Source organism: Pleurodeles waltl, chromosome 6 (genome assembly GCF_031143425.1).
Source record: "Pleurodeles waltl isolate 20211129_DDA chromosome 6, aPleWal1.hap1.20221129, whole genome shotgun sequence".
Taxonomy (NCBI): domain Eukaryota; kingdom Metazoa; phylum Chordata; class Amphibia; order Caudata; family Salamandridae; genus Pleurodeles; species Pleurodeles waltl.
This window is the reverse complement of record NC_090445.1, coordinates 167,814,148-167,832,789: the sequence shown is the minus strand read 5'-3', so window position 1 is coordinate 167,832,789 and position 18,642 is coordinate 167,814,148.

Here is an 18,642-nt window from a genome sequence, read left to right as displayed (position 1 = left end):
CCTGCGCTAAGCAGGTGTTAAAAAATGACATTAGAATGACACTGTGAAATCTTATAGATTTCACAGCGCCTTTCCTAAGGGCCTCCATGTGGGGGAATGCCTCCCTTGCATACATTACACCTGGCACAGGTATAATGTGGCACAAGGGTTAACAAACTGGCACAATGGACCATTGCGCCAGTTTGTAAACATGGTGCGGTGTTGGGGACTGTTCTGTGCCATTGTAGCATCAGAAAAAATGACGCTACCGTGGCACAAGAGGCTTGTAAATCAGCCACTAAGTGTTTAAATAAAGAAATATTGAAAGTGACTAGGAAAAAAACAGCCATTTGTGACCATGTTTTTATCTGTACCTTTTTGTCTCAATGGTCGATTTACAAAAGCAATGTACCATTATGTGCACTAGAACCTTTTGGTTGTGGGGATATATAGGGTTTGTAGGTTCTCCAAGAACCCGAGGTACCCAGAGCCAAACAACTGAGCTGCACCATACAAGGTATTTTTTTCATAGAGTACTGCATATAGACCAGTTAATATGGTGAATTATGTAGTGGGAAAAATAAGTATCAAGATAACCTATATATTTCTGAAAAGGACACAAGAAGTAGAATGTAGGGGCAGTGGTTATTTGTACATCTCTAAATTTGTTGGTATCCATAGGAGCATATGATTTGGAGGGTATTGTTGTAAAATGTCTTCTTACAAACAGACTAGCTTATATTTGGAAAACACCAATGCAGTGTCCTTACACGGGGTCTCCTACTGACCTTGTTTTGATCTGTTCCTGTCGCTGGCGCTAGGCTCAACCACACAAGTGGTGCAGCGTTTTTATCGGCACAAGTGGGGGCAATGGTGGATGGGTATGCATTTGTGGATTCCTATGTACTCTGGAAGTTTCCATCACAAAAATGTAAGAAAAACTATGATTTCAGGCAAAGTTTGACGTTTGCAGGGCAATGTAGGTAAGAAAACCTCAAGGGGTTCACACAAGGCACACCACCCTAGAATTCCCTAGATGACTACTTTAAAAGAATGTCTGTGTTTGGTGGTTTTCCATGGGTGGTGGATGAGCTTCGCCCATATTCACGCAGCTACCCCTGTTGCTGATCTCTCTAAGTAGCATTTTATGGCCTTTTGTGTCAAGGTCTCTTGGCCCACCCACACAGTTAAGTTACCATTTTAATCAGGAGACTTGGGGAAATGTTGTGTGGTAGGAAATTAGTGGCTCCCTGCAGATTCAATAAGTTTTTCTCATGGAAAAATGAGTGGAAAATGTGTTTTTGGTCAACGTTTGAGGTTTGCAGGGCATTGGGGATAAGAAAATGATGCGGAATGCATGAATGCTAACCACACCACCCTGGTCTCCCCCAGATGTCTAGTTTTCAGAACTGTCTTGGTCTGGTAGGTTTTGCCAGGTGGTAACCTACTCAAGCCCTCAAACTGCAGCTATTCACCATTGCAAGTAGGATAATACTGGGAGCCAAGCAAAATAATGATGGATTAAACCCAGATCTGTAGCTGGGGGTGAGTGTTTGAAAAGTTTCAACAGTCCATCCATCATTTTATTTTGTGATATTGCCTTGTGCGCCCAAGTGGCCAGGGAATGTCCAGACGTGGGTCCCTTGCTTGCTGCGCCACTGGATTCAAGCTAACATGGCTGATGAAGGGTGATACCCTGAAACCGGTCACAGGATACTTGAATTCTGTCCAGGGAGGACCTGGCTTGGCAGTCGGACGGGACTGCTCCCATAGGGAGCAGGATCAAGACTGATTTGCACATAGCTGGGTCTGAACTGGGGTGACGTGGCAAGCAAAATAACAATTAGTTAAACCCAGATCTGTGACTGGGAGCGAGTATTTGAAAAGTTTCAACACTCCAGCCATCATTTTATTTTGTGATATTGCCTAATACTGAGAGTTAGCCAAACTCTCTTGGCCCATATGTAATAACACCCAAAACAACTAGATGTCCTCTTGCTTGCTATTCGGATGGGATTCTATAGTCTGCAGGGGAGCAGAAATACTGGTGAGATTTTAGGGTGATGTGGGGCCTGATGTTAGGATGGGAAAGACCCACCTCAATTATTTTATTAAAAAAATTAAATGCGGCCATGGAGTGGTCTTCCTGCCCCTACTGGTGGGCAGTTCGGGGGTATTTACCCCTGAAAGACTGTTGCCTCTTTAGTTGGGGTGGGAGCATGGTCATGCCCACGTGGTCAGCCCCCATCCCTATATTTGTTTAAAATTCCTGGTGTCTAGTGGGCTTTCTGCCCCCCTTCTAACCATCGCCTGTTTGGCATGTTCAGCATGGTCAATATTTTGTGGGTGGTACAATGGCCTTACTATAAAGAACACCATTGGAAGTTGAGAAGGTGGCAACTTAAGCAGATACAGATTGGGTTCTATTGCCACTAACACTCTGTTTAGGAAAGATTCTCTTCCCTTGAAAATGAATCTTTGAAGAACTCAGGGCTTACTTAGCAGTTGGGTATTTCAGGAATTTAATTTCTTGCCAGTTGCTGTAGTAGTATTTTATAACTATAGATTAGTTCATGGAGATGGACTACTTTTTCATGAGCCCAAACAAATCTACACCTTCCTTCTGTCATAGTCCACCAGGTAGGTCTATGGGATGAGTGGGTTAGATCAAAATTTGTAATTTTTGTTGGATTCCCTACGTATTTGGCACTTAAGAGCATACATATCTTGATCTCAAGTATTTTCTTTGTACCAGCCATTCGCAGGTGCCAAAGATATAAGATGGGCTTTAGGCTCCTCACATTTACACTCGGCACATCTTACCTAAAAATGACATCATTTTCCAGGTGTGGTTCGAGATTTCTGTCAAAACACTTCTCCTTCGCCCACTCCTTTGCAATATTTTCAATGTCCTGCCTTACTTAAAATCACACTGAATAGCATGCATCCATTGTCTACGGTTTACAACATGCTCTGGCATCTATCAAATATGCAACAGCAACAACCTTATCCCCTCAGCCTGCACATCATTGTAAACCACTGAATTGCGCAGCATACATGACAAAGTCAGCAGTTATATTGGGCTTTCCTGGCATGTATTCCACTGAAAATACATGTCTGAGTAATTTACTTGCTAACTCCGCTGAATGCACATACACTTTTTCAAACTCTATAGCAGCCTCCATGCATGCTAAAAGCTCATGCTCAGTCACAGAATAGCTGACCTATGGTTTCCTAAACTGTGAAGCAAAGTCAATCAACCATTAGGCACCACGTCCAATTTGACTGTGCCAAGACTGGGCCACGGATTATTATTATTATTATTACTTTTTTACGATTTCAAAGATGGAGCTCACTGTAGTTCTTTCTTAAGTCCTTGCATGTTTTTCAGTCTTCTGCTCATAAGAAGTCAACATCCTTAGCCATCTTTCTCCTTTGCTTCACTATCTCTGCATAATGTGACGTAGAGCTTGCATAAGCAGAGGAGGATGCAAATGCTTTCTTGTTGCTATTTCTCTAGGCTTTTTCAATGGCAGACACCAAGGAGGCTTTAGGTGCCACACCTTGGTCGTTCATGATGTGACCCAAGTATTCTACACTAGGCAGCATGAACTTGTATTTTCTGTGAGACCACTATCTTAAACCTTTTGCAGTAGTTCATATTCAAAGGAGGCATTTTGTGAAGCCACAGGCTTAATTTCTCCGGTCTCTACATTCTCGGTTGAGGGGCAGTATGAAGGATTGAAGTTCACAGCAGATGATATAAGTCTTTTGTACCAATTAATCTGGACTATTAATATTTTACTTCAGCAGGAAAGGGATTAATAATGTATGATATGTACTGGCCAAGACCCACTCGAGTGGTAAAATTCATAGAGGTGTGGAAAGGCACAAGGCAGTAATTATACATGGCAGGGAAACTCCAGACGGCATAGCTACAGCCATACCTCTTCACTAAGGACACTTCAGAAACAGATTGGGATGGTCATTGACAGCCTCTGCAACTTACTCCACCCTTTGGATGTAATAGAGGCACACTGAGGACAAACTGCTGGTGGGATGCTGACTCCAGAGCTGATTCCTTCCACAATTCATGGTGAAAATGCTCAGGATTGCAGCTTAGAAGCAATGAGGGTGGCATTACAAGGGCAGAACATGAAGATAGGGTTGCCTGAGGGGATAGGCAAAGCACCCATTTATGGGTAGAGTGAAGGGAAGTAAAATAAAGGAGAACTGGGCACTGAACTTGACCCACATCTTCATTTAATGAATTGTTACAAAAAATTCTGTTGCAGAATGCACTTTTCATGCCTGCCAACCAACAAACCCCTAATGTTCTACCACAGACCTGGACCCTTCGTATTATGCACACTCCCATTATCCTAATTTTGAACTTATGTCATTCGCTTAGTAAATTTGAAGTAGCTGTCCTGAGCAAGGGCCTCTCCTTTGGTCCCATACACAGAAATGATACCTTTTCTACTAAACTGAAATTATATTGTATCTTCGGAACAATTCACCTGAACTATTTCTTCAGTACACATAACACTTGTACCACTGACTCTACTGGTCTTCATTACCCATCCACTTTTTATCCACCCAATAGTGAGATAAAAAAGGGGATCATAAATTTGAGAATGTGTTCTATCTGAGGTTGACCATCTTTTTAATCATAAAAGATTCACTAAATTGAACATGTCTCAAGAACAGCATGAGGCATTGAAAACACCACAGTCACTCACAAATATAGTGATTAAACTGGCTGCTAAAGGTGGTGGAATTATTCTGCAAGATAAGAATGACTATAACAGTGGAACCTATAGACAACTCAACAACAAAGTGCATTACACACAGTCACAATGTGACCCTGCAGCTTCAATTAAAGTATGTACATCAGATATTACTAAGGTTGGTCTTGACAAGAACTGGCTTAGAGAAATAATTTGCGTACTTGAACACTTGATTACTTGAACACACATGATTACACTGTTCTTGCAATTTACACCTAAAATCCATAAAAACAAATTAAGATCTCCTAACCATCCTATTATAGCTGGCTGTGAATCTATTCTGCAACCTATGGCGAGTATACCTACTTTTTCATAAAATCATGTGCATATCTTAATCATTTGTTCACAATGTTATTAACATTGTTCAAGTTCATTCTTTTGATGGCAACATTGAACTATTGGTCATTGTAGATGTAGAGGCTCTCTGTAAAAACATTTGCCAGTCCTTGAAACTGTAACTGAAGTAGACCCTGTCCTCAGAGTTCTCACATCATTCATCAAAAATGACTTCATTTTTGCTGGCCTTTTTTAAGACCAAACAAAAGGTGTAGCCACGGGATCAATTTTTACCCCTAATATATCAAATCTGTATGTTGCAGATTTTGAAGCAAAATATATCGATCATGACAATAATCCATTCAAATCCAACATTTTCAAATGAATAAGGTACACCAGTGGTTCCCAAACTTTTTTGATCCCCGGCTCCTTTGACCTATTGGCCGTGTTGGCCACGGCTCCCCATTATGTTACTTTTTTTTGGCGGGTGGGGGAACGTAATCCCAGCCTGTACCTGTACCTACACTATTTACAGTTTGACTTCTTAATTCTCTCGTTCAGGTTCCTGAAAACCATTTATTTTAAATTATTTCTTTTCTTTTGTCATAGGGATATTATTAATGGTACTCTGGCGCCCTCCGCTGGTCACAATAATTAATGCAGGGGGTTTTGTTTCCAAAACCACGGTGAAAAGCTACCGATTAAAAGCACCTCCGAGTGGTTTCCAGACTGTGTGCGGCGCCCTTGGCTAATTTTGACGGCGCACCAAGGAGCCGCGGCGCACAGTTTGGGAACCACTGAGGTACACAGATGATTTATTCTTAATCTGAAGAAGTAGGGACAGTGAACCCATCATATTTCGAGAGTGGAACAACTCTAGAAATATGGATTTAGCATTCCCACTAGAATATATTAAGACATCTATTATTATTTAGATGTGATTATCAATAAAGATTACACACTGTGCTCTTCATTTAATGCAAAATGTGCGGAATACACTTCTGAAATTTAGCAGTTATCATCCCAGAACCTAAAAGATAAGCAACCATTTGGTCAGTTTTTGCTCTTAAAATGCAATTGCACTAAATATTCAGACTAGGAGTCTAACTGCCACACAAAATGTTTATTACAAGGTCACTAAATTGTGCTTAGTATAGTGACCCATCAGTTACTACGCCAGGTAAAAGGCCAACAAAACCATAAAAAAATATTCTTTAACAAAATAGAAAGATAATTCTCCAATATTGGCATTTGATTAATAATGGTATATTTCAGCTATATATATACCAGTTTCAAGCATGGGCAAAACTTATGTGACAGAGTAGTTAGGATTTACAATGACTTCTCTACCCAAACTCTGATTCACCAACTTGGTCTCAATCCAATCATTAGCCATTTTCAATGTGTATGTACAGCCTGCAGTACTCACAGTGAAATCTTTTAGTACGTTACACATTTTTTTAACTGTATGACCAGGAGTGTGATGTATTGCATTCACTGCTCATGTGGTCTCTAATACACTGCTAAAACTACTCCAAAAAAGAAGTTCACAGCATCAATCTAGAATTAGATGTTTGGTTCAGAACTCGCAGCTAGTTGAACATTGCATAAAAAAAAGAATTCTGGAGATACAATATAGCGGGTCGTTGCAATTATCAACGGGTCTGTCAGCTAAATAAAATGTTGATTACTTGCTTTCATTGCACAGAGAACAGGGGATCTACAGAACTAGGAATCAAAGGGTCTGCCAGCTAAATAATATGTGGCTACTTGCTTTCATTGCATAAGAACAGATGGATCTATAGAACTAAATTTATGAACAAAAGTCTGAACGCTTGCGTAGAACAGTTCTTGGCCACTCACTAATCATCATTCCATTACTGGGTACTCTATGACGATTGAATCAATCTTTTTTGTGTCCTGTTGCAAATATGAACTGAACTGTGGATAATCTAAATATTTACTTGCTCTCTAAATGATCCCTAAATGATGTCCATGAATTTACCCCAAAATGTAAACCATGGATTCCACTTATTCAATACTTTGACTCATACACACTATCCTACTACTGCCTATTATACGTGCTACACATATACTGGCTGTGGGGCCACATGCATTTGACATACAGATAGGAGTTCAGCGCAAGGTTCTGGGTTTTCCTGTAACAGTGGACCTTTATGTACCAGAGGCCACTAGGCCACACTATCCGGAACGGATAAAAAGGTCTGGTCAGCAATATGAGATCACAAAACATGGTATCCTGCCACCACTGCTTTATGTGCTAAATCTAAGTCGGTGACAGTAGTCCTCTCTTGACTGAGTGTATGCTCTCTCCAGGTCACAGGATAGGCCTTGGACAGCTCATCGTTAGACAGAGGCCTAAGCCTCTGTGCACACACTACATTAACTGGCCACTCAGGGCAGAGGTACACAAAGATGTACAATGCAGGGGGCATTCCTGTCCCAACAGTTACCCAAATCAATTCTCTGGCTTGATAGCATCTTGGAACTGGAGTTCCAGCTATTGATATACTGCTGTGCCTTTCCAGCTCCTCCTAGTCTCTTCTGTCTAGCTTATTGAGCTTCTTCCTCCTTTGGCCTGATAATAGATAGAAGAGCGTAAGAGCTCCTGCTTACGCCCTGCTATTGTGTGTCCCACGGATGCTCTTGCTCTACTCTACATTCCCCACCTGTCTCCAAAAGCAACCACTGCTAATTGTGACAACTTTATCTCTGTAACAGCATGAGTCTTTGTCTGAACTAATTTCTATACGAGGTTTATATTTTTTTTAAAATACATTTCAATGAGATAAGACAGAGACTGTGAAAAATAAGAACATGAAAACTAGCATAGGAGTTCATTTTGTTACACTTTGGGGACAGTGGTGGGATGTGTGGAGCAACCAGAACAGAGCTTGTATATAAACATGCACTTGATAGGTGCCTTGTAATGTACATTATTGTTTCAGCTTTGCATTGGTTGTATCATTTCTTCACTGGGCACTGCAATCCCCACACTTTATTTTCCTTCTTTCCAGTTCCCCTTGTTATTTTCATTCAATCCTTTTTGCTTCCCTTGACCCTGCGTGTGCTGGTCTCAAGTCTTGTCCCTTAGGCATTTACCTGAACGTACCAGAGCAGTTTGCATCTTTACACTGTCTTCTAGTCAAAGTATGGCCTTCTTGTAATCTCTGCAGTTCTGCTTTCCTTCACATTGGTTTTGTGGGCTCCAGTCCGATATACTAATAGCACCAGGGCTCGTTAATGCCTTTCAGTGCCAAGTGAAGGGTAAAATGCTTAGACCTCAGATTATTGTCATGCTGATATTAACGCATTTCTCTAAAGCATGCCTGCTTTTTTTTTTTTATTCTTGTTTTGTCAAGATTACCAAGCAGTGGTTCTGTGACAGTTCAAGGTATTGGCACTATTCTGAACCAGTGGCTCCACTTTGATGACTGTACTCTTTGGGCTTATATACTACCATACAAATCCAGACATTCATCAATTCTGATTGACTATAGTCAGTCAGATTGGCACTCTGAGATTGAGATAATTTTTATGGTCTGAGAAAACACAGCTCAATCACAGTTCTACCATATTTGCACAAGGGATCAGGGCAGTGTCTCTTTTAGAGCTGTGGGGCTACGCTCCAAATTCCTACAAATTCACAGAAAAAATATTAAATATATTGATTTGTTTAGAGATACAATTGTATCTGTAAACAAATCTATGCATTTAAGTCTGGGCTGCCTGCCCTGCCTCGCTTTCAAACAATAGATGGAAGCCAGGCAATAAATCAGCTTTTTACACTGCGACACACGATGCAGGGCTGACTGCACTGAAGCCCTTCATTTCCATTGTGGTCTATGGCAGTATCAGCTATAGTCTACTGACCCTTTTAGCATCATGATTTTGGGCGACGGAGGCTTCATCCCTGCATGAGAGCAGCCATCTGTCATTAACGGGTATAGATCCCACCCTTTCCCCATTTGTCACGCAGAAGGGGTGGATGCAAGCACATGTGATTTAGGGCCATATGTATGAACACATTTTCCCATAGACCTAGAATGGATAAAAATCTTTGATACATCTGGCCCTTAGTTCCTTGTCTTCAGTAACCGTAAGGGGAATATTTAAGAAAACTGGCCCTGCACTCAGTGCAGCGCCACTTTTCTTGCACCCCCATGCACTCCATGCACTACATGTGTGCAGCGTATTTAAAATACGGCGCACCATGGTGGTAGTTAGGGGACTAGCGTCAGAATTTTTTATGCTAGTCCGGCGCTTTGCAGGATTAGTTTAAAAAATGTTGACGCTAATCCTGCAATGCACCCAGAGGGCCATTGTAATCAATGGGAGCCTCCTTTTAACGCCTGCTCGGAGCAGGTGTTAAAAGGGCAGAAAAAAATGACTCAAGGAAATCTGAGATTTCTTTGTGCTATTTTTTTCGGTCCTCCTAATAGGGGAACACCCCCTTTACATACATTATGCATGGCGCAGGCATAATGTAGCGCAAAGGGTTACTAAGTGCATTGCGCCACTTTGTAAATATGGTGCAGGAATTTGGGCCACGTTGAGCTACATTAGCGCCAAAATAAATTATGCTAATGTGCACAAGAGGTTCTTAAATATGCCCCTAAGTGCTATAATGCTAATCTTGTGTTGTTTTTACTGTACTGAGACCGCTTGTCACGCTAACCCCGCCCATGTGACACCCCAGGCCCTGGCTGTAGATATCTGGCTTCTTTAGAAGTGGAGCTTTTGTATTTGTTCCTCGTGAACCTGTTCCAAAGGATGAGCACGGTTCTTGCTCCAACATGGTTCCAAATATCTGAGTCAAGCCCAAGGGGAGAAATACCTGCTTACAGTAAAGGCAGTCATCTGCTGTATGTTGTTGAAGCTGGCCCTATCTTCATGCCTTTAACATTAATGCCACAAATATGGATTGATATGCGAATAATGAATGTTAAAATGTGTGTAATGTTAGCCATTTAGGGCCAGATGTAGCAAAGGGTTTTTCCCATTCTGTGTCAATGGGAAAATGAGTTCGTACATATGGCCCTAAGTTCCTTTTATTTCAAATGTTTTACTTAATGTTGCATTCCTCAAGAGAGCTGTTTCGTCATGCTGTGTATCTGTGCACTGTACTACTCTTGCATAGTGCATACTTTGACTCGTGCCAGGTGTTTATGAGGGGCTTTGATTGAGAGCGCTGGTGCTGGGGCTGAAGGCAAAGCAAAGTGCCTGACATTGGGTTGGTCTCTGCAGAGCACACAGAACAATATTCATGTATTCCAGTTGGAAATGAAATTGTGTAAATGTGTGTTTAGAGTTAAAAATATTTAGAAGACACAGGCAAAATGAAATAAAGTGCTTAAATGTGAATGAGTACCCTGTATGTTTGGGTTGGTAAAATGAGGGCGATGTGACGGAGTGCATTTAGGGGAGAGGCAAAAGAGGTTGCTGAAGGGGAAAGAAAGGGCATACATATCTAATGTAAAGCACACATAACTGAAGGCCATACTCCTTCCATAGACCTCAATAATATTTAATTAACAGTCTCACAATTTCAGAATTGAAACATTTCCAATGTTAATTATTTATAAATAATCATTGTTGTTACTCACTTATCTTTAACAACTAACAACCATTGACAAAGCCAATAGTACTGACAGGTTTTAGGTGTATTGCAGTTGCTGTGTTATGTTTCCTGATGCAATAACATCTCGGAGGGAAACCAAAATATAGGTCAAATGGCACACTATGGGAATCAGAGAAATGTATTTTATATGTTCCATTTTAGCGAGCCCCTACTTTTTCATCCCACTTAAAGATATAACTGCACATATGTCTGTATGATTGATTGCAGCCAGCAGCTGTGTGTGCTTCTTGATGCCTGGTTAGACCATTTTCTTCCACAGTTGGTGCTACATGCAGTGCAAGACACTGGGCAAGTCCACACTTTAAAGGACCTGAAGTTGTCGCACTGTACAATTTGCAATTAAAGTAACTGTTGAACGTATTAATGCAGTAAGATATGGGGCAGTTTTTAATGTGTTTAGTATTTCAAGGCTATATATTCCCACTGCTTTATAAACCTTGCCTTGTCACTAAATTCATTTGCTTTCAAATGCACCATTTGTCAATCTTTTTTCAATTTTTTCTCGGAAGGAGGACTGACTCACCTTGGACCCCATGTTTGTCCATTTAGCTTGCTCGCTTCACTTGCTACGTAAAAGTCATACCCAACCTTTACGCCCCAGCATTTTCAAATGTCACCAGCCACCACTGCAAGGGAAATGGCCTTTTCTACTCAGTCCACAAATTGGATGATGGGGGTGATTGGGGTGGGGGGTCATGCTGTGCTCTGCAAGTGAACAAAATGTTTACCCATTCGTCATTGTTCTGGCAGTTTGTTTTCTTGGTAATTTGCAGCTCCCGAGTGGAGAGTTGTCTTTGCTTGGCACATCATTGAAGTATTGAAATTTTACCTGAGTGCTCCTTCAGGCCTGTCTGTGGACCTCTGGCAGTTTAACATATTTTATACTTCAAAACACACCATTTGGCACCATGGCCAAGATTTAAGAAGTTCTAGCGCCACATTAGTGTCATTGTTATACGCTAATGTGGCGAGAGGCTTCAAAAATCGCCGCACCATATTTCCAAAGTGGCGCAGTGCATGCATTGTGCCACTTTGTAACCCCTTGCACCACATTATGCCTGCGCCAGCCATAATGTATGCAAGGGGGGCATTCCTTTGTTTGGGGGGGCTGAAAAAAATGGCGCAAAGAAATCTAAAAGATTTCTTTGTGCCATTTTTACAGCATTTTTAACGCTTGCTCAGAGCAGGCGTTAAAAGGGGGCACACCATTTGTTACAGTGGCAACCTATGTACTGTTCAAGGTTAGCTCCAAAATGTTGTTATCCTTGAACAGTACAGCAATGGCGTAAACATTTTTGATCCTATTGCCCCCTACCCTGTGCCATGGTGCGCTGTATTTTAAAAATGGGGCACACATGGTGACGGTGGGGGGAAGGCACTAAAAAAGTGGCACTGCACTGGGTGTAGCGCCACTTGTCTTAAATCTGCCCTCATGTCTTTCACAAGTTTCTTGTGTGGAGATCTAATCTCTCTCCCATATGCCAATCTGTGCTGAGCAAGTCAGGCTTGCTAGCTTGCTGGTTACTGTTTATGTCACACCACTTTCAAGGTTCGCCAGCAACCATCACAAACCTGGAAGTCTTTTCTTAACTAAACTTACATAAGCTTGGTCAACAACGTACTGAGTTCATCGCTTATGTATCTTCCTTTAACAATATCTTCTAGGCTAATTCAATTTTGATAATTAGGCTATCTGAAAGTGTCGCGTTGGCTCTCATTATCCTAATGAGACTACTGGATTTTTGGGGTAGCAGGGTCGTTCTCAGTGTGGGGGACTAAGTCTAACCCACGGAGAAGGACCGTTGTCGTCCTCAATCCGGTTTTGCTCCGGCTAACTAACAGTGCCTCATCTCTCCCAAAGGGAAGGGATGATTGGGCAGCCGAGCGCATGACATCTTAGAGCTTCTCAGGGAAGTCGTGGTCACTCAGATCCCAACCAGTTCTCTCATACCAAGTGTGGTCTCATCTACAAATGACAGAGGCAGTTTAAGTTTTACAGATTGATTTAATAAAACGACTGCATTTTAGATAACAAGGCGTGAGCCGCAATAACCAGAACCAAATAACACAGTAGGATTGAAATAGTAACGAGGAGAGTAAAACATAGGAATAACGCTATCATAGTTCTACCAGATTATGTTCTCTCTTCTAAGTTCTATTTTGAGCACAGCATGTTAAGCTCTAAGCTTGCCTTTCAGGTTCCCCGGGAGGACATCAACCCTCATACCTGAGCAAAGGCCTGTGATATGGATCAGCATCTGCAACAGGGCAGTCAGCGTCTAGTTGTAGTTCCCTGGTCGGAATCTCCCTCTCACGTGTACCAGGACTAGGAAGTGTTTTTATATGTAACACGCCGGTGTTCTAAGAAACTTCTCTATGTAAGAATGTGTTCTACGAATCCTAAAGACTAAACTCCTACCACTTCTATCGGCAATGCCCCAGACTGTATCCTTGACTGAAGCACAGAGCGAGCAAGAATGTATTGTTTGAGAACTCCGGTGCTGAAGTAAGCTAAACAGTGTGATAGAAAAAAATAAAACAAGACCGTGAAACTGGCTATTGAAAAATAACAGTGCAAGGCTAAATAAAATGTTTCTAGAACAAAGTGCACAAAGGCCTAACGCTTTAAGCAAATGCGCAAAGGCTATATTAAAAATGGCTACACTACACCCTCCCCTTGTCAGTAGAAAGTGGTTTAAATCTAATCCTAAAAAATGCCCTATGTTAAAAAATTTAACTAAAAACCCTATAATTTCAACAAGTCAAGAGGACACCAAAGCACAACAATCCTAAATTTAAAAATAAGCATGCGGCTAAAAGCCAAATTCATGTAACAGTGTCAATTTAGACCATATCCAATTCAGACGGTAATCATTGAAAGCAGGAGGTTCTCCACTTTGGCAAATGACAAGACTGGAAAATCCACGCCAAATACTATTATGGAGCAGGTGTGTTCCAAAGCCTCAGAATCAACCAAGGCGGCATCCCGTGCAGGGCCTGCGAACAAATTGATATCAACTTCCTCCAGGAAGGGTATTTCATAATCAGCCTCACGAAGCAAACACAGCCGCAGCGCACATGACTGGGAATGAGCCCTCATCGGGAACATCAACAGATCAGCATTAACCACTGGGGGGCGTTGCTGTGAGAGACAGATGTCTAGTGCATGTTCGAAAGAGCACCAACGGCACCGAAACACGGGCTGCACACAATCCAAAACCGGTCTGAATGACAGAGACCAGTCACACTCCAAAGGTCCCAGGAGTGTTGCTTCGAAGTGCTGCATCATGCGTTCACGACACAGCTGCGCTGATGGGAGCGTCCACATTCGTTCTTGTTGCGGCGGGACAGCCATTGCGGAAAAACAATAGCAACAGCAAAATGCCGGCTAATAAAGCCAAAGTGATCGGAAATCCCCCAAAAATGCTTCCGAAAATTGAATGAATAGCCGAAGGTATCAAACCGAATATGGAAGAGAAGGTGTAAACGAAACCAACACCTACGGCTTTGAAAAAATGTGCCAATCCAGCTGTGCTGGAAGCATTAAATATACGTCCCACGAGTTCACCAAAGTGGCTCGGAAAGTTGGTATTCAACAGGGACTGTACTTCTGCTGATGACCTTGCCACCTGAAGTGCGTAGGTCTTGCGCGCAGATGTAAGGGCCACATGCTTTTGAAACAATAAAGCCTTTAGTCTACTTAACTTGTCGAAATTCACCTTGGAAGTAGCAATGTGAGGCCAGATATCTGCTACCTCCCTTAATTTAGTGGGGTGAAACAACACATTCCCGCAGCAAGTAACAACCTTGGTGACCGAAACAACGTAAACTATTCCAGCCCGCATGTCACAACAGTCTTCACTATTGAGGAGGACGTAGCTGCCGTTTGAAAGCACCTGGAATGTGCGTTTAATCAAGGGGACCGGAACTCCCTTCAGATAGCAAGCCAAGTTCGCAACCGAGGCATTACACGCCCCATGCAAGGACAGCTGCTTACATACTATCGAATGGCTAATTGAAGTCTCGCATTCACTACCGCTAAGAAAAACCTCTCTCAAGCCATTAAGACATTTGTACAAGAAGGGAAGTTCCCACACCTCATGTATATAACTGTCTCCCAGCTTTTCATATCTACCTACTGGAACATGTTTTAAACAAGAAGTGAATTGTAGTGTAGAAATAGGAAGATTAATAACCTTGTGTATCAACCACTCAGCTGAGGGAATCTCGGCCACTGTAAAAGGCAATCTTTCCAATTTTTTTAATGTTTAACATGACATAGGTCGCCTCCTTCATAGCCATCAGTTGCTGTTGATGTGTCAAATTAAAGGAAAAAAATATCTCCCTGGCTCTGATGTGCTGCCACGGAACGCGACCCGCCTTCAGTGTCTGAAGTGTCCAACCCAACTGCATAATGGACCTTGTTTGACTTTGTCCATGAAATAATGAAGACATGTCAGATCGTATAATGTCTATAGCAGAAGAAATAATGTTGTCAATGGTATATATTCGGTCGGACAGGGTGTGAATTCCATTATCTACAACAGCTAATGCCTGTTTCAAATTTTCCTGATATATCTGCCTTAATCGGGCCGCAGCCTCTTGTTGGGAAAGTTTTTATATTTCATTGTACACTTCGTACAAAAAACGTTTCCTACGTGGTGTCTTCGGGCCTGACAAAAAACCTTGCAAGTCAGTTTTATTAGACAGGAGAGTGAGATGTGTCTTAACTGCATCTAGCGTAGATGATTTTAACCATTGTTGGCACAATTTCCCCACGCTATATGTAGTTATAATTTCAGCATATTCAGGTGATATGTAGCGAGGGTCTGCTGTACTCATCCTGAAACCCCCCGAGGAGGTGACAACACGCTGATGACACCCGTTGGTGTCTATAGGCCACAATAACCACCTGCCCGGACGTGACAATGAAGTGTTAAATGTACCATTCTGTACCCAGTCTGTAAGTTCACTAAAGGTGGCATTGATATATGTCTGCCAATCCTTCATTTTGGTAGGGACAGGTATACCAGGCATATTCAATTCTCTAATCGTTGCTAAGCCCAAGCAGCTAGTCTGTTGCACAGTTTCATTTAAAAAGATCATCTGGACAGGAATGAGACATGCTCTAAAAAATGTTTCTCTACCCCGTGCCTGCCAATGTTTTGTCCCCCAAACACTTTTGAAATCAACATTTTTTGACCAATATTCATAGCCTTCAATTGACAGTCAGGAAACAAAAGAATCTGAGTATATGAATTTCGTATTAGTCAACAACATTTGCTTATCTTTATACGGACTTAACTTAAAATAATATGACTTAGCATTCATTTGATGATGCCCAGAAAAATATGCAAATTTGTCAGAATATGTTTTAGAACTCCCTTGCGGGGTAGTTGGGCAATGCTCCCATTGCATGTAGTCAAATATTGTTTTTGGACTTATGGCTTTATGTATAAAGTGGTGCCCATAATAATTATAACAAAACATGTCACCATACTTGTCTTTAAACTGGTAAACATCTTCATTCTCATAGACAGTATAATATTGTAACTCAGTCATCATGGAATCAACTGTCTTCACGTCCCAATCATCAGATACAATGCCTGGTATTACAATATCATTCATGGATAACTTTAGAACATATGGTATTTGAATTATCTCAGTGGGACCGTATATATCAAACATCACTTTATCCCACACAGTCCCATCCAGAATTGGCACTGCAGAAATGTTCACAAAGGACAAGTCTCTTCGAACCTTATGTGATGATAAATGCGGCTTCAACACCTCCTCCACCTGTTCAACCGCTGATCACTCAGGAAGAAAATGACCATGTATCAGCAGAAAAAAGGTAACGACAAACCCTATCTATAGAAGAAATGCTATCATAGTCAGTAAGAGCCAAAGATAGTTCCAAGGAAAAACAAAATACGTATCTTTAAGCCACTAAATCAGCTTACGTGGACCTGGGTCAGGTGTTGAAGAGGCAAATGAGTCCGACAGACCATCGTCGTTGTTGGCAAAGCACCCAGAAGCAGTTCTTGCAAAAGGTGCCGCCATATACAATGGAGGAGTAGGTGTTTCTCACGGTGGTACACTGTAAATAACACCACCCGCAACATCAGTAGTCATTGTGACTTGATCAAATGTTTCCAAATTATTCGTTGTCAGTGGAACTATCGCAAGATCATCTTCCCCCCTCCCTAAGCTTGGAGAGGCAACAGTGGTGGTGTAAATGACTTGGAGTGGAACATCTTCCCCAGGAGTGAGAGGGATTCAGGAACTACTGGACGTTCCTCTTGGTCTGCTGTGCAGAATCGGCCACATGTTGTAACTTGACATTGTCGATGGAGACAAAGTGATTTTCTTTGGCACCTGGCAACGGTGGTAAAATAACAGTTCTTGTTGTGTGTATCCCCAACACGGGGACTGGTGTGCGATAAGAATGGCCAAATTCTTTTTTCACTGCGACCTTTCCACGCACAAAATCCCCAACTCTGGGAATCCAACCAGTAGGCGTTACTGGCACATCCTTAATTCCTGTGGAGGCAGCATTTTTAGAAGAGTTATCTTCACGGAACTGTTGTAATTCCTGCAAAACAGTGACACGATCATTTATGTCAAAAGGCGTTTCCGCCGCCTCCACACCAGGACCATCTAGATCCGGAACAAACATTTGTGTTCCGAACAGGCACTCGTATGAAGTACGACCCCCCAGGGACCTTCTAGGCAAGTTATTCAGTGCTCTCTGTACTCCATACAGGTGAGTTAGCCAACTACGACCCGTACCTAAGACTCTAGCCGTTAAGGATTGCTTTAAATTGCGATTTAAACGCTCCACAACAGAATTTCCCTCAGGATGAAATGGAGACGAAAACTGGAGCTGGACCCCCAACGAAGCCATGGCGTCCCTGAATGTCCTTGAGGCAAAAGCAGGGCCCTGGTCCGAATGGAATGCCGCAACTGCATATATACCGACAAAGACACGCAAATCTTTAATAACAGTTCGAGCGTTAGCCGAGCGTTGTGGCCATACCCACACAAATCTGGAGCAAGAATCTACAGCCACCAGGATATATTTGTATGCACTGTCCGGTGTCAATGGACCTCAATGATCCAAGTACACACATTGTAATGGTCTGTTTGATATTAAGAGAGGCGTCTGCGGCGAGCGCTTAGCCGTTGAATCTTTAATTTGTTAACAGATATTGCAACAAAGGACATGCTGCTTAGTCTCCTTATAGAGTCCAGGCCACCAGTAACAGGCCTGTAATAGCGAAATTGTGCCCGCCACTGCAGCATGTGCAGATGCCACCCCCTCATGCGCTGCATTAATCAGTTGAGGTCTTACAACTTTATTGGGGATCTCGCGTACGCCTATGCCTGGAATTTTAAACTCAGCATTCAGCATACTTCCCAGAAAGTATTGATATTTGGTAGGAAATCCTTTAGGATAAGGCGTGCTATCAACCGTAGCTTTTATGGCAGCCAGAATCTCTATGTCTGGTTTGGAACTCGAACCAGTAACTGCGGCCACAGTGGCAACTGCCACTGCTGACTTTGCGGCTTCATCAGCCAAAGTATTCCCAGCGACGTGTATTCCAACGCGCTGGTGTCCAAGAGTATGTACAACATGGACTTTAGGTAGCGTCTCTTTCAGGTCTGCTACCTTCCCCCACAGCAGTCTGTGTTTTATGGTGTTGTCCTTTGAATCTCTGCACCCATTCAATCGCCAGTAATGTAGGTATTGATTAAAAGACTGGACACAGTAATATGAATCACAAACAATCAGTGTAAACTGTGCCGGATCCGTATGTTCTAGTGCCAGCAATAGAGCTTTCAGCTCAGCCAACTGTGCCGTACAGTCCCCTAATGTTTGTGTATAAGTATGTTGGGGGCAGAATTTCTCCCCCTCCATATGTCCACTCACTA